The sequence below is a fragment of the Octopus bimaculoides genome, chromosome 19 (genome assembly GCF_046866305.1).
Source record: "Octopus bimaculoides isolate indiv1 chromosome 19, ASM4686630v1, whole genome shotgun sequence".
Classification (NCBI taxonomy): domain Eukaryota; kingdom Metazoa; phylum Mollusca; class Cephalopoda; order Octopoda; family Octopodidae; genus Octopus; species Octopus bimaculoides.
The window spans coordinates 20,620,342-20,632,472 of record NC_142946.1 but is presented as its reverse complement, the minus strand read 5'-3'; positions in this window follow the sequence as shown (position 1 = coordinate 20,632,472).

The following is a 12,131-nucleotide window of genomic DNA, read 5'->3' as shown; positions in this document are numbered from 1 at the left end:
CTTTCGTTATATCGGTTTCAAATTTTGGCATAAAGCCAGCAATTTCAGGCGAAGGATAGGTCGATTACATCGACATCCAGGGCTCAACTGGTGTTTAATCGACATCGAAAGGATGAAAGTCCTGAATTTGAACTCAGAACGTGATGATGGACAAAATGCTGTGAACCATTTTCCCCGGTGGGCTAACGATTCTACCAACTCACCACCTCAAATATTCGATATATTCCTACTGGATGTGGTTATAATACACTTAATGATTATATTAATATTAGGTGTAGACACATCGGACATTGCATCTACATTTTGTTGATGATTATCGTAATAGAAATAGTATCTACATGTATGTTGATTGCATTTATATCAATGTTGGTATCCACATTGGTGCCGATGGTAGATATAATTATCATAGATGCCATATAATGTTCTACTTGTAGTTATAATAATCTTGATGTCTACGTTATTTATAATTCAGTTTTAAGAGGAATAATAGTAGTAACTTAAAAAGGTAAGCGTTAAAAAATCTGATATTTCCTGCGAAAAAATTATGGATGGAAAACGAACTCAAACATTAAATATATGAATTATTTTTCAACATAGAGAATATCTTCATACAGGTAATAAAACTCTTAGAAATAGCAGCCAGTTCTCTCCGAAATCCCATCCAATTATTTTAAATAAACATTTTTTTACATTCAACGATATACAGTCTGATACTGAAAAAACGGTGGTCGTACTTCGGAAGTCTTTTCATCACTGTTATATTCAAATATGGCCGCTCTGGGCACCGGCAACCCCCATCGCCATCAACAACAATGCTAACATTAACAATCTTTCTATCTTATTTTTCATGAGAGAATCGATCGATTTGTTTCTTTCTTTTCAGATATCTATTGTTTCAAACCAGATTATAAAAAAAAGTTGTAACTTTAATACGAAATAAACTCACTCAGTATATTGATGGAGATAAATCTTTTTATTAGACAAACTAAACAAAATACACAATACGAACAAAATAACCTCAAATGAAGATAAAAATATGATAAAGAAAATGAAACAATGGACATTTATACAACAGTAAGACAAACTAAGACTATAGTCACTAAAAACAAAATACTATTGCATCTTCTTTCATTTATTGTACTTTAATAATGGGTGTTACGTACGTTTCATATGTGTGTGTGTGTGTGTGTAAGTGGGTGCATTGCTATAGATGTGTATGTATGTATATATATATATATATATATATATATATATATATATATATGTATATATATATATATAGACATTATTATTATTATTATTATTATTATAGTTACACATTTACACGCGCACACGACACACACATATGTGTATCTGTATTTTATTGTCTTGGGAGTATCAATACGCCAAAAACGAAATATTTATATATGGGCGACTTACATTATATATATATATATATATATATATATATATATATATATATATATATATATATGTTTACATACATACACACATACACAGATGCATATATACATATATATATACACACATATATATATATATGTTTGTATATGTGCGTATGTATGTGCACGCAGTGGTGTGTATGTGTGCGTGTATATATGTATAATGCACACAACAGACTCACTCCTGCCTCTACGCCCCCATGCACCTACGATCGGACTAACACATATACAGATTTGTTTCCTTTTAAATCATTATTGACGTATTTTTTCAAAAATATTTTTATAACACGTCAAGTATCGATAGATCACCTAATTAGCTAGAAAAATAATGATTTATAACGGGTAGAATGAAGATAAAGGAACATTTTATAATTTCTCTACTGTTTTAGTCTATAGAAGTGAGTTTCGTTTTTTACGACAAAGAATATTCTACAAGGAAATAAAGTTCGAAATGTCAATGGGATTTACACACAATGAAGAGGTTCTCCGTAAATCGTCTGAATGAAGTGGGAGAGAAGGGATTAAACCTATCACGATCCCACTAGTTTTTTTTTTCACAATACTGTGTATTCCAAAAGAATGATATGTCTACTCGATGGGGTCTGGCCGAGAATGAAACAGCAACTACAACAGCAAAGTCACCAGAACACAAACAGCAACAGCGCAACTATAACAACAACAAAAATATTACCATAACAATGAAAAGAGTAGTAAGATTTCCTCTCAGCACTGCTATTCAGAGGGCTCTCTCATTTACCAAGATAGTAGTATTATTACACTCATATAAAATACGGTTAAGTAATGGGGAATTATTCGCATGAAAACATCAGTGTGTATTATATTAATAGCACGTTAATGTTGGTTTCATATTTTGGTACAAGACCAATAATTTCGGGCAGGGAATAGGTCTATATCTATCACCACAGTACTTGGTTGTTACATATTTTGTCGACATTGAAAGGATGAAAAGTAAATTCGACCTCAGCGGAATTTGAACTCAGAACGTAAAGAGGGAGGAAATGCTGCAAATCATTTTCCCCGGCTAACGATTCTGACAGCTCGAAATAACACTCTAATAAATTATTTTAAGGTGTCAAGCTAACAGAATCGTTAGTACACCGGACATACGCTTAGCGGCATATCACCCGTTTTTATCTTCTCTGTTATACGGAGCTTGCCTTTCATCCTGCAAGTTCAATAAAATAAGTAGCAGTTGATCAGTGGGGTCGCTGTAATCGACTTAAATCGCTCCCCCCACCGTAATTCTTAGCTTTATATTATTAATTATGTCTTTCATTTTGTTTGTTTTTCATTTTATATACGGGCAGCGAGCTGGTAGAACTGTTAGCACGCTGGGCAAAACGCTTAGCGGCATTTCATTTGTCTGTAAGTTCTGATTTCAAGTCCCGCCTAGTTCGGCCTTGCCTTTCACCGTTGTGGAGTCAATAAAACAAGTAACAGTTGATCACTGGTATCGGGAAATCACTTTCCCGAAAATTTTAAGACCAATATTAAAATATGATATATATATATATATATATATATGTGTGTGCGTGTGTGTCTGTGATGGATGTATAAAACATACGCGTATATATGCGCAAACACATATGTGCAAATATGCTTATTAGTAACTTAATTCTATGATAACTCTGTTCGATATACCAAACTAATTAACGTGCTCGAACAAATACACAATCATCTTCTCATTACTACTTTCAAAGCACAATGAAACATATTCTTCGCTGGTGAGTGAAGAATAAGACCGAAGCATATGTTACCTAATTTCTAATGGTATAAAAGATAAACAAATACTAACTTTTTTCGACTAATACTGTCTTTTTCGTAACCATTTTCTCCTGAAGTTTTAATATTCATCATATTACATAAGTTAAGTTTTCATAACATTTCATTGATATCTATAATTACGTAGGCGACATATGGAATGCAGCGAATATTAAAAACTTAATTAAAAGTTCCTATGCAATGAAATATTAGTCAGTAAGCAATTTCGGTTTCAAGTTCCAGGAGTGTTCTCCTACAACTCTATGCATATTGGATTTTAACCTGCAACGTATAGCCTTTATCTTCTATACATTCAAAAGTCTCGAAAGTAACAAAGACAAATAATTTCAAAATATGTGCCGTTTCCCAGAATTATTTGAATTGTCATAGCTGCATCTTACATCGTCTCTAGACTTTATTTCCCTCAAATCATTCTCAACCTTCTTCAATAACGAAATATGTTAGCTAATGCATTCTAACATATCGCTTGAAAAAATACAAGAATTTCAGGAACAGAACGCATATGATGATAAACCACATCAGACAGTGCTGTGCTGATGCAACAAGGGCGGGGGCGGGGGTTATAGCTAGAGCAACTATTTTTAAACAGAAACCGAGAACAATTAAACTTAAATTGTTTTCCCCAAACTTTCTTGAATCTTAACAACAATAAAGTAAGTCTATATGATATATTAGTTATATACTGCTTTTTGTGCTCTGTTTTATTAGTTCGAAATTAATTAGATTTAGTTTTTAATAAAACTTTTAGAATATTCTCTTATCAATTAGCAAAATTTTTCATCGATTTATTTTATTAATTTCTTTTTAATTTCAAGTTTGAATTTTCGCTAATTACTCCATCCCAATTTAAGAACATATAAATATAAAACTGTATTTTAATTGTATGTATAGGAATCTAAATATGGAAAGCATCTAAGAACATGAGAAACAAATATGGACATGGTTTTTCTTAGATAAGTCAAACGGTAATTACGAAATATAAATAAAATGGGAAAGGAACAAACGAGAGAAGGAAATGAGTATTTAATAAAATAATCTATAAATGTAAGGCTTGGTATATTTCTTTGATGATTAAAATCATGTCACATAAAAATAAATTTTAAAACACACACACAAACACACACACATACTCATACACACACAAACGCATACACATATACATATACACAAATATACATATATGCATACATATTTATACCTGTATACATGCATATATGCAAACCCATATAGACATATTTATACAAATATACATATCTTTATATACATATGAATATGTTTGTGAATATACAGCTGTATGTATATACGTATATATATATATATATATATATATATATATATATATATATATATTTGTAATTTAATTATCAAATGTGAATGAGAGTCTATATATACATACATATATATACGTATATGTATACACACACATATACATATACACTCACACACAAATATATATACTTTTGTCTGTATGCATATATTCTATAATGTGATGTAACATGAATATATATGTATATGTATTTATATATAGATATATTATAGATATATATGCATATATGTATGTATATATATGCATATATATATATATATATATATATATATATATATATATATATATATATATATATATATATATATATATATATATATATATATATATATATATATATATATGTATATATATATATATGTATAAAGCTCTCTCAGTATCTCTGTATATATATATATATATATATATATATATATACACACACATACATGGATATGCATATACACAAACATCTATATACACATGTATATGTATATGTATATATATATATGTATGTATGTATACATATATATTGACATTCATTGATACATGCACATAATGTAATACATATATGTATTACGCTATATTTTATTTACGCATAAACCCACATATTGTTTTTTCTTGGTTGCATTTACATTCCATTTGGGAATTAAGTGGAAAGTACTTGTTGACAGTTTTACCTACGGTGATATATATGTAGAATATCTGGGAGAGAAAATAAGAAGAGAAAGAAGAAAATATATAGTATTAAAACGCAGTGCCATGAATGTATATGATCTTATTGATTTATGAATATTATTATGCCTTACGAAACGTGCGTGTACGTGTGTTGATATATATATATATATATATACATATATATATATATATATATATATATATATATATATATATATATATATATATATATATATATATATATATATATATATATATATATATATATATGTATATATATATGTATATATATATATATATATATATATATATATATATATATATATATATATATATATATATATATATATATATATACATATACACACATACGCGCACACGCCCGTACACAGGCGTACGTATGTATGTATGTACGTGTATTTATTTTATTTTTAGAAGGGAATGGTTGAGAGTTGCTAGAAATTTCAGGTATGGAGCGCAGTGTCCGATGAAGGAAGTGTAGCAGAATGATAGTGGTCAGTTGTCAATATGTTTTTACCCTTCTCTAAAGTAATCAGGGCTTCTCCAATTTTTATTTTTGGCTCACTGTGGGTGCATTTGATTTCCTCAGTCCTGATAAAACGTATTTACGTATTTTGTCCAATTATTTCAACGCACAAAATGGACTTTCGGGAGCATATTTCTGCTCCAGATTTTACTGTACATGTTGAAATTCAGCAGTTTCAATTGTAATTATAGGTACCGTTCACACTAATTTCGAAAGGCCGTGTGGTAAGAACCTTGACACCCAACCACATGGTTCTGGGTTATATCCCACTGTGTGGTTCCTTGGGGAAGTGTCTTCTACTATAGCCTCGACCGACTAAAAGCTTGTGAATGGAATTGGTAGACAGAAACTGGAAAGAGACCCCCCCACACACACACTCATGTATATACGTATGTATGCCGTTATTCAGTTCTATTTCAAGATTTCTTATGTATTTGTGTGTGTGTGTATGGATGTGTATTCGTCTCTGTGTTTGTACCCCAATCTCGCTTGACAATAGGTGTTGGTTCGCTTACGTCCCCGTAACATTGCGATTCAGCTAAATGGGCAGTACAGTAAGTACTTGGCTTAACTTAAACAAAGCAAAAGAACCGGATGGGTTTCATTCCACCAATAGTTCTTCAAGGCGGTGCATCATCATGCTCACAGTCTAATGAACGAAACAAGTAAAAGACACACACACACACACACACACACACATCTAATGAAACGAATGGTTTACACCTGGTAGCTTACTGGTAAAGTGGATACTTACTACTGGAATGAAGCTACACTCCAAGTACTGTTTATTCTTTCTTTTTTCAGCGCATCACACTCTCTCTCACTTCCTACTAGAAATCTCCTCTTATAGATATAATAATCCATTCCTCTACTATTTCTGTCTCCGATGAAGGGATACATTGGATTTTCCCTGAAACAGCTGTAAGATTTTATCCATAAAATATATTTCTAACTTTGCCATTGTTCTCTTTATCCTTTTCTCTCTTTATACATACATACATATATATATATATATATATATATATGTATGTATATATATATATGTATACTAGCAGTATAACCCGACCTTGTCCGGGTGTGACTTATTACGCCATCTACGATAAGCCTTGCTAGGTGAAAATCAACTAAAAAAGAAAGCCTTACAACGAAAAAACCCTTATGATGTAAATATGTTTATAATTCAAATGATGATGAAATTAATAGGGAAAGTCTGAAGGCTGTTTTGCGTAAAATTATTAAGCGTAAGTAAATTTCATCCGTCTAATTGGCTATAGAAATGCTTGTGCAAAACAACTTTTTGGGCTGCCCTAATTATACATAGCAGGGTAATCCCTTTTCGCAGGAGCTAGGACGGCAATTTGTGATGAAGCAATTGCTGGCGATCTGTTGGTACACAGTTTTGCCAGAATTCTATCAGATTGGGCTGAAGATGTTGATGCACCATTTTGCATTATGTTCAAAGTAGCTTCTGGAATGTGGTGAATTGCTGCAGTCTGTTGCTGTTATTTTAAACCGGTTGCTTTCTTTCCCCAGCAAACTCTCTTCTTTGGAGGCATAATCTATGTATATATTAAACAGAACAAAAGTTATAATAGATAGCAGGGACGGTACTTTTCACATATCTGTAATTTTTCAGATTAACACTCGCACGATTACCCAACCCTAATCCTAAACCTAATCCTAACACTATCCCTAAACCCTAACCCTAACCTTAACCCTAAAACCCTAACCTTAAACCCTAACCCTAAAACCGTAACACTAATCCTAACCGTAACCGTAACCGTAACCCTAAACCCTAACCCTGATCCTAAAACCGTAGCCGTAACACTAATCCTAACCCTAACCGTAACCGTAACCCTAAACCCTAACCCCTAACCCTGACCCTAAAACCCTAACCCTAACACCCTAGTGAAAATTGTGGTATATTTACAAAACATTGACGAACATGAGATATATTTTACTGAATGATTGTGTACTTGCACGTGTATGCATTTGAGAGAGCGAGAGAGGAAGAGATAGAGAGAGAGGGAGAAAGGAATAGATGTAGTTAAAAGTTTTCTTATGACGGCTTCTCTTCACTGCCTATTACCTCATTAGAAATCTATGGATGCACTTACGCACATAATAGAGAACGATGAAACAAATATGGACGACTTGCTCCGAAACACCACCGAGTGGGGAACACTTCTCAAAAATAGCCTGTAGTTGTTTCCTTCAAAATTCCTAGATGCCCGAAATGTTCATATATCAAGGTATATTTGTAGAAAATTTCACGAAAAAATATTCATTTTCCTGGAAGTTACGAGGAATTTAAGTGGAATTTCCGAAAATTGTCCCCCATCCCACTCCCAAAACATTTTCACCAAATTCTTTTGTATATTCGAAATCTGCATGATAAATAATATATGCATAGAAAATTTCATTCAAATATATTCATTTTTCTGAAAGTTATGACCTTCCAAAGTCGGTGGGTACAACTCTGTAGTTATGCCACATTGACGAACGTGAATGATTGTGTTTACTTGCACGTGTATGCGTTTGAGAGAGCGAGAGAGGAAGAGTGGAAGAGGGGGAGATAGAGAACGGGAGTAATGTGCATGTTGTTGTCAGAGATTACGTATGTGTGGTTGTGGATGTATCAATGTTATGAAAAATAGGTAAAGAATACTCAGAAGAAAGTTTAATCTATGTTGTTGTATGTATCACTTTCTCTCTCTGTAGAGCGCGTGTGTAAGAACATTGCTCCAGGTAGAAGGGAAGAAATATAAAAGTTGATAGAAACAACAGCCAAATCTCCCTTAAATCACACAAAGTAAACGGTATTTTAAAAATCTAATTACTGCACTGGAAAGTTCAGGTCGAGAAAATTCCATTGATGTAAATTTTTTTACGAACACGTGGAAAATGTGGATTTCTATAAACTTTTAAAAAGGCTTCACACAGACACACAACTTCAGCTTTATATATTAAGATATATTCATATATATACATAATATATATATTATGTATATATACACACACACATATATATATATATATATATATATACACCAATACATATGTATGTGTGTGTAATTGAGTGAGTGTGTACCGTGTATGAGTATATATATGTGTAAACATATAAGAATGAAACATGAAAATCCAAATGAGTAAACACATATATAAGCATATAATAAATACAGATTTAAATTGATTCCTCCATTCATTCATAGAAACAGAAGTACATATATAAATACATACATTCATAAATATTTAGTGACTGTATCCAAATTACCAAATTGTGAAGAAATACAAATGTATATGGGATTGAGTGTCCCTGGCTTTGCGTTTCATTATTCACAAACTCAAAGACTGTGGAATCAACCTTGCGTAAAAAAGCATCAAAAACGTTTGTTGTGTTCCTCAGAGAGTTACACGTATTGTACCCCGCACCGGTAAGTGTGATTAATTGATAAGTACATCTTTTACAATATATAATGAACATTTCTTGACACCTCCAATCCGTTTGTTCTGCAGTGCCCAAACGTGCGAAATATTGAATCTATAATGCACAGTACGACTGCGATTATGGAATCGTAGTTACGCTATGTCAGACGCGTGATGTTCAAAAGGACACTAGACTGCTGATGGTCATTCCCTCGTAGATGGCCTCTGGTACAGCACCAAGGGCATTTAGATTTCATGATCGACGGTGTAGACTTGAAACCGAAGGGCTTAAACGCTGCAGAGTCGCAGTAGAGAGAGCGTAAACCGAACCACTTCCAATAAGCATAGATCATTATACTGCATCAGAAAAGGCAAATAATTGACAGTGAACACATGCGGGGAAGAGGCTGAATCGAGTCAGTGAATTAACTTTATGGTATTCACTGACTGACTCTTTTCTTCATTCAGTTTAGGAATTTCTGAGCAGCAGCATTCCAGATGAGTGTAACATACCATAGTGGCCTGAAATTGACATTTTAAAGAATCACTAGATGCTGTAGTGGGAAAGCTTTTCTCTGGCCTGGAAGGCCGTTTATATGCGATGCTAATTATGTTATTGATGCGCTTTCTACAGAAGAGAGCATAGCTGATATTTGAACCCCCACCCAACAACTGAGTTCTAGATTAATTGTTCTTGTGATTAAATTCGATCAGGTAATCTGGTATGACGATCTTTCATTGATAGGAGAGGTGTTATGTGTCTTCTTACAAGAGAAAGCGACAAAATGTGTATATCCCTGTCAGAGAATCTTTTCTTTTGGTAATGAAGTCAGTGCTAACTTGGCGAGTAGAGTCAAGAATATGTGTATGTAGGTGACAACACACGCAGACACACTTACAAACACACACACACACGCTCACAGACACACACACATAGATACATATATATAGTATAAATATGGAAGGTAGTGATGCTGCGTATATAGTACCAAAATATGGTAGAAATCTGGCACAAAACATAGCCTACAAATAATCTTTTCCTCTCTAGGCACAAGACCCGAAATTTGGCGGGGAGGGAGCAGTCGATTCGATCGCCCCCAGTAGGTATGTGGTACTTAATTTATCGACCTTGAAAGGGTGGAAGGCAATCTGTCCCGAGTGTCCATGTACGAAATTTTTCAGCTTTCACGTTACAAAATAGAATTATGAAATAGATGCACCAATATGTATATAATAGTGCGTCCAATATATATGTGTGTGTGTGTGAATGTCTGTGTTTGTGCCTGCGTGGGTGTGTGTATGTGTGTGTTTGCGTCTCTGTGTGTTACATATATATATATAGATGCATATGTGTGTATATATTTACATGTGTGTATGCATATATATAACTAAACATATATATATATATATATATATATATATATATACTATATATAAAACAGAGGTGTGTGTGTAATCGCTTTTCACGTGAAAACGGCTTCACTATTTACTTCCATACTTGTGATACATAAAAAATTTGAGCTCGGATAAATCTTACGCTCTTCATTTGAGTATTTGATTTTTTTTTTATCTCTAATTAAAAATAAATAATATTGCTTTATCTTTAAGATTCACTTCTTTAAAAAGGTTTCTCAATGTCAACTTCCGGCACGGACGTGAAAAAACGGCGACGTGTCTCACTCTCTACTACGATCAATTACTGAAACACATATTTACGAAGTTCATAAATTTCAATATTCCGTACAAGATAGTTTTTAACGTGCTTTTATTTATACGATTTCTGGGCGTTCCATGTTCATCTCATATATTCTCTCTCTCTCTCTCTCATTCACACACTCCAGGTTTGATTTCGTTCTGAACTCGCACACTTCGTTAATTTCCGTAAATAAATTTTCTATTTTTTTTTTTTGGCACATGTGTGTTTCTGTATGTGCGTGAGTGAAGGGGTGTGTTGTGATGTCTACGTACATACATAAATACATATGCATACATCTTTTCTGTGTGTATATCTGAACGTGTGTGTGTGTGTGTGAGAGAGAGAGAGAGAGAGAGACGTATAATTGTCGACACACCCCTTCACTGGCTCTGTCTCTCTCTGTCTCTGTCTCTGTCTCTGTCTGTCTGTCTGTCTGTCTCTCTCTCTCTCTCTCTCACACACAGCACACACGCGCACACGCGCACACACGCATACACACGTGTGTCTTTGTAAATATGTTTGTATATATTTATGTATGTGTGTGTTTGTAAGAGACAGAGTGTGAGTGAGTCAAGGGGTGTGTTGTCATATGCATCCATCATTTTTGGATGTATGTGTGTGTGTGTATGTGTGCGTGTGTATGTGTGTGATACAGAGTGAGAGAGCGGTGTGTATGTAGTACTAGCAGAGGCACCTGGCGTTGCTCGGGAATGAAATTGTTGCTTATATAGTTGAAGAAAAAAAGGCAAAATATGCTGTATAGAAATTTGAGAGGACATTCTGTAGATGGACTCTCAGATGAATGATGGCTGGGCGCCTCTCATGAATGGGGAAAATTGAAGATGTGCCAAAAAGCCTCATTGGTACTTGGAAACTTTTACGAAAATTAAAATGGGGATTAAATGAAAAAAATGATTTACGTGAATATCCTCACAATAGTATTTGAAATAAATGGCGATTGTGAAACCTCGCGCGCGCGCATACACACGTGTGTCTTTGTAAATATGTTTGTATGCATTTATGTATGTGTGTGTTTGTAAGAGACAGAGTATGCGTGAGAGAGAGAGGTTTGTTGTCATGTATACATACATGCATAAATATACATACATCTTTGGATGTATGCATATGACAACACAGCTCTTGACTCACTCGCACTCTGTCTCTTACAAACACGCACGCGCGCGCATACACACGTGTGTCTTTGTAAATATGTTTGTATACATTGATGTATGT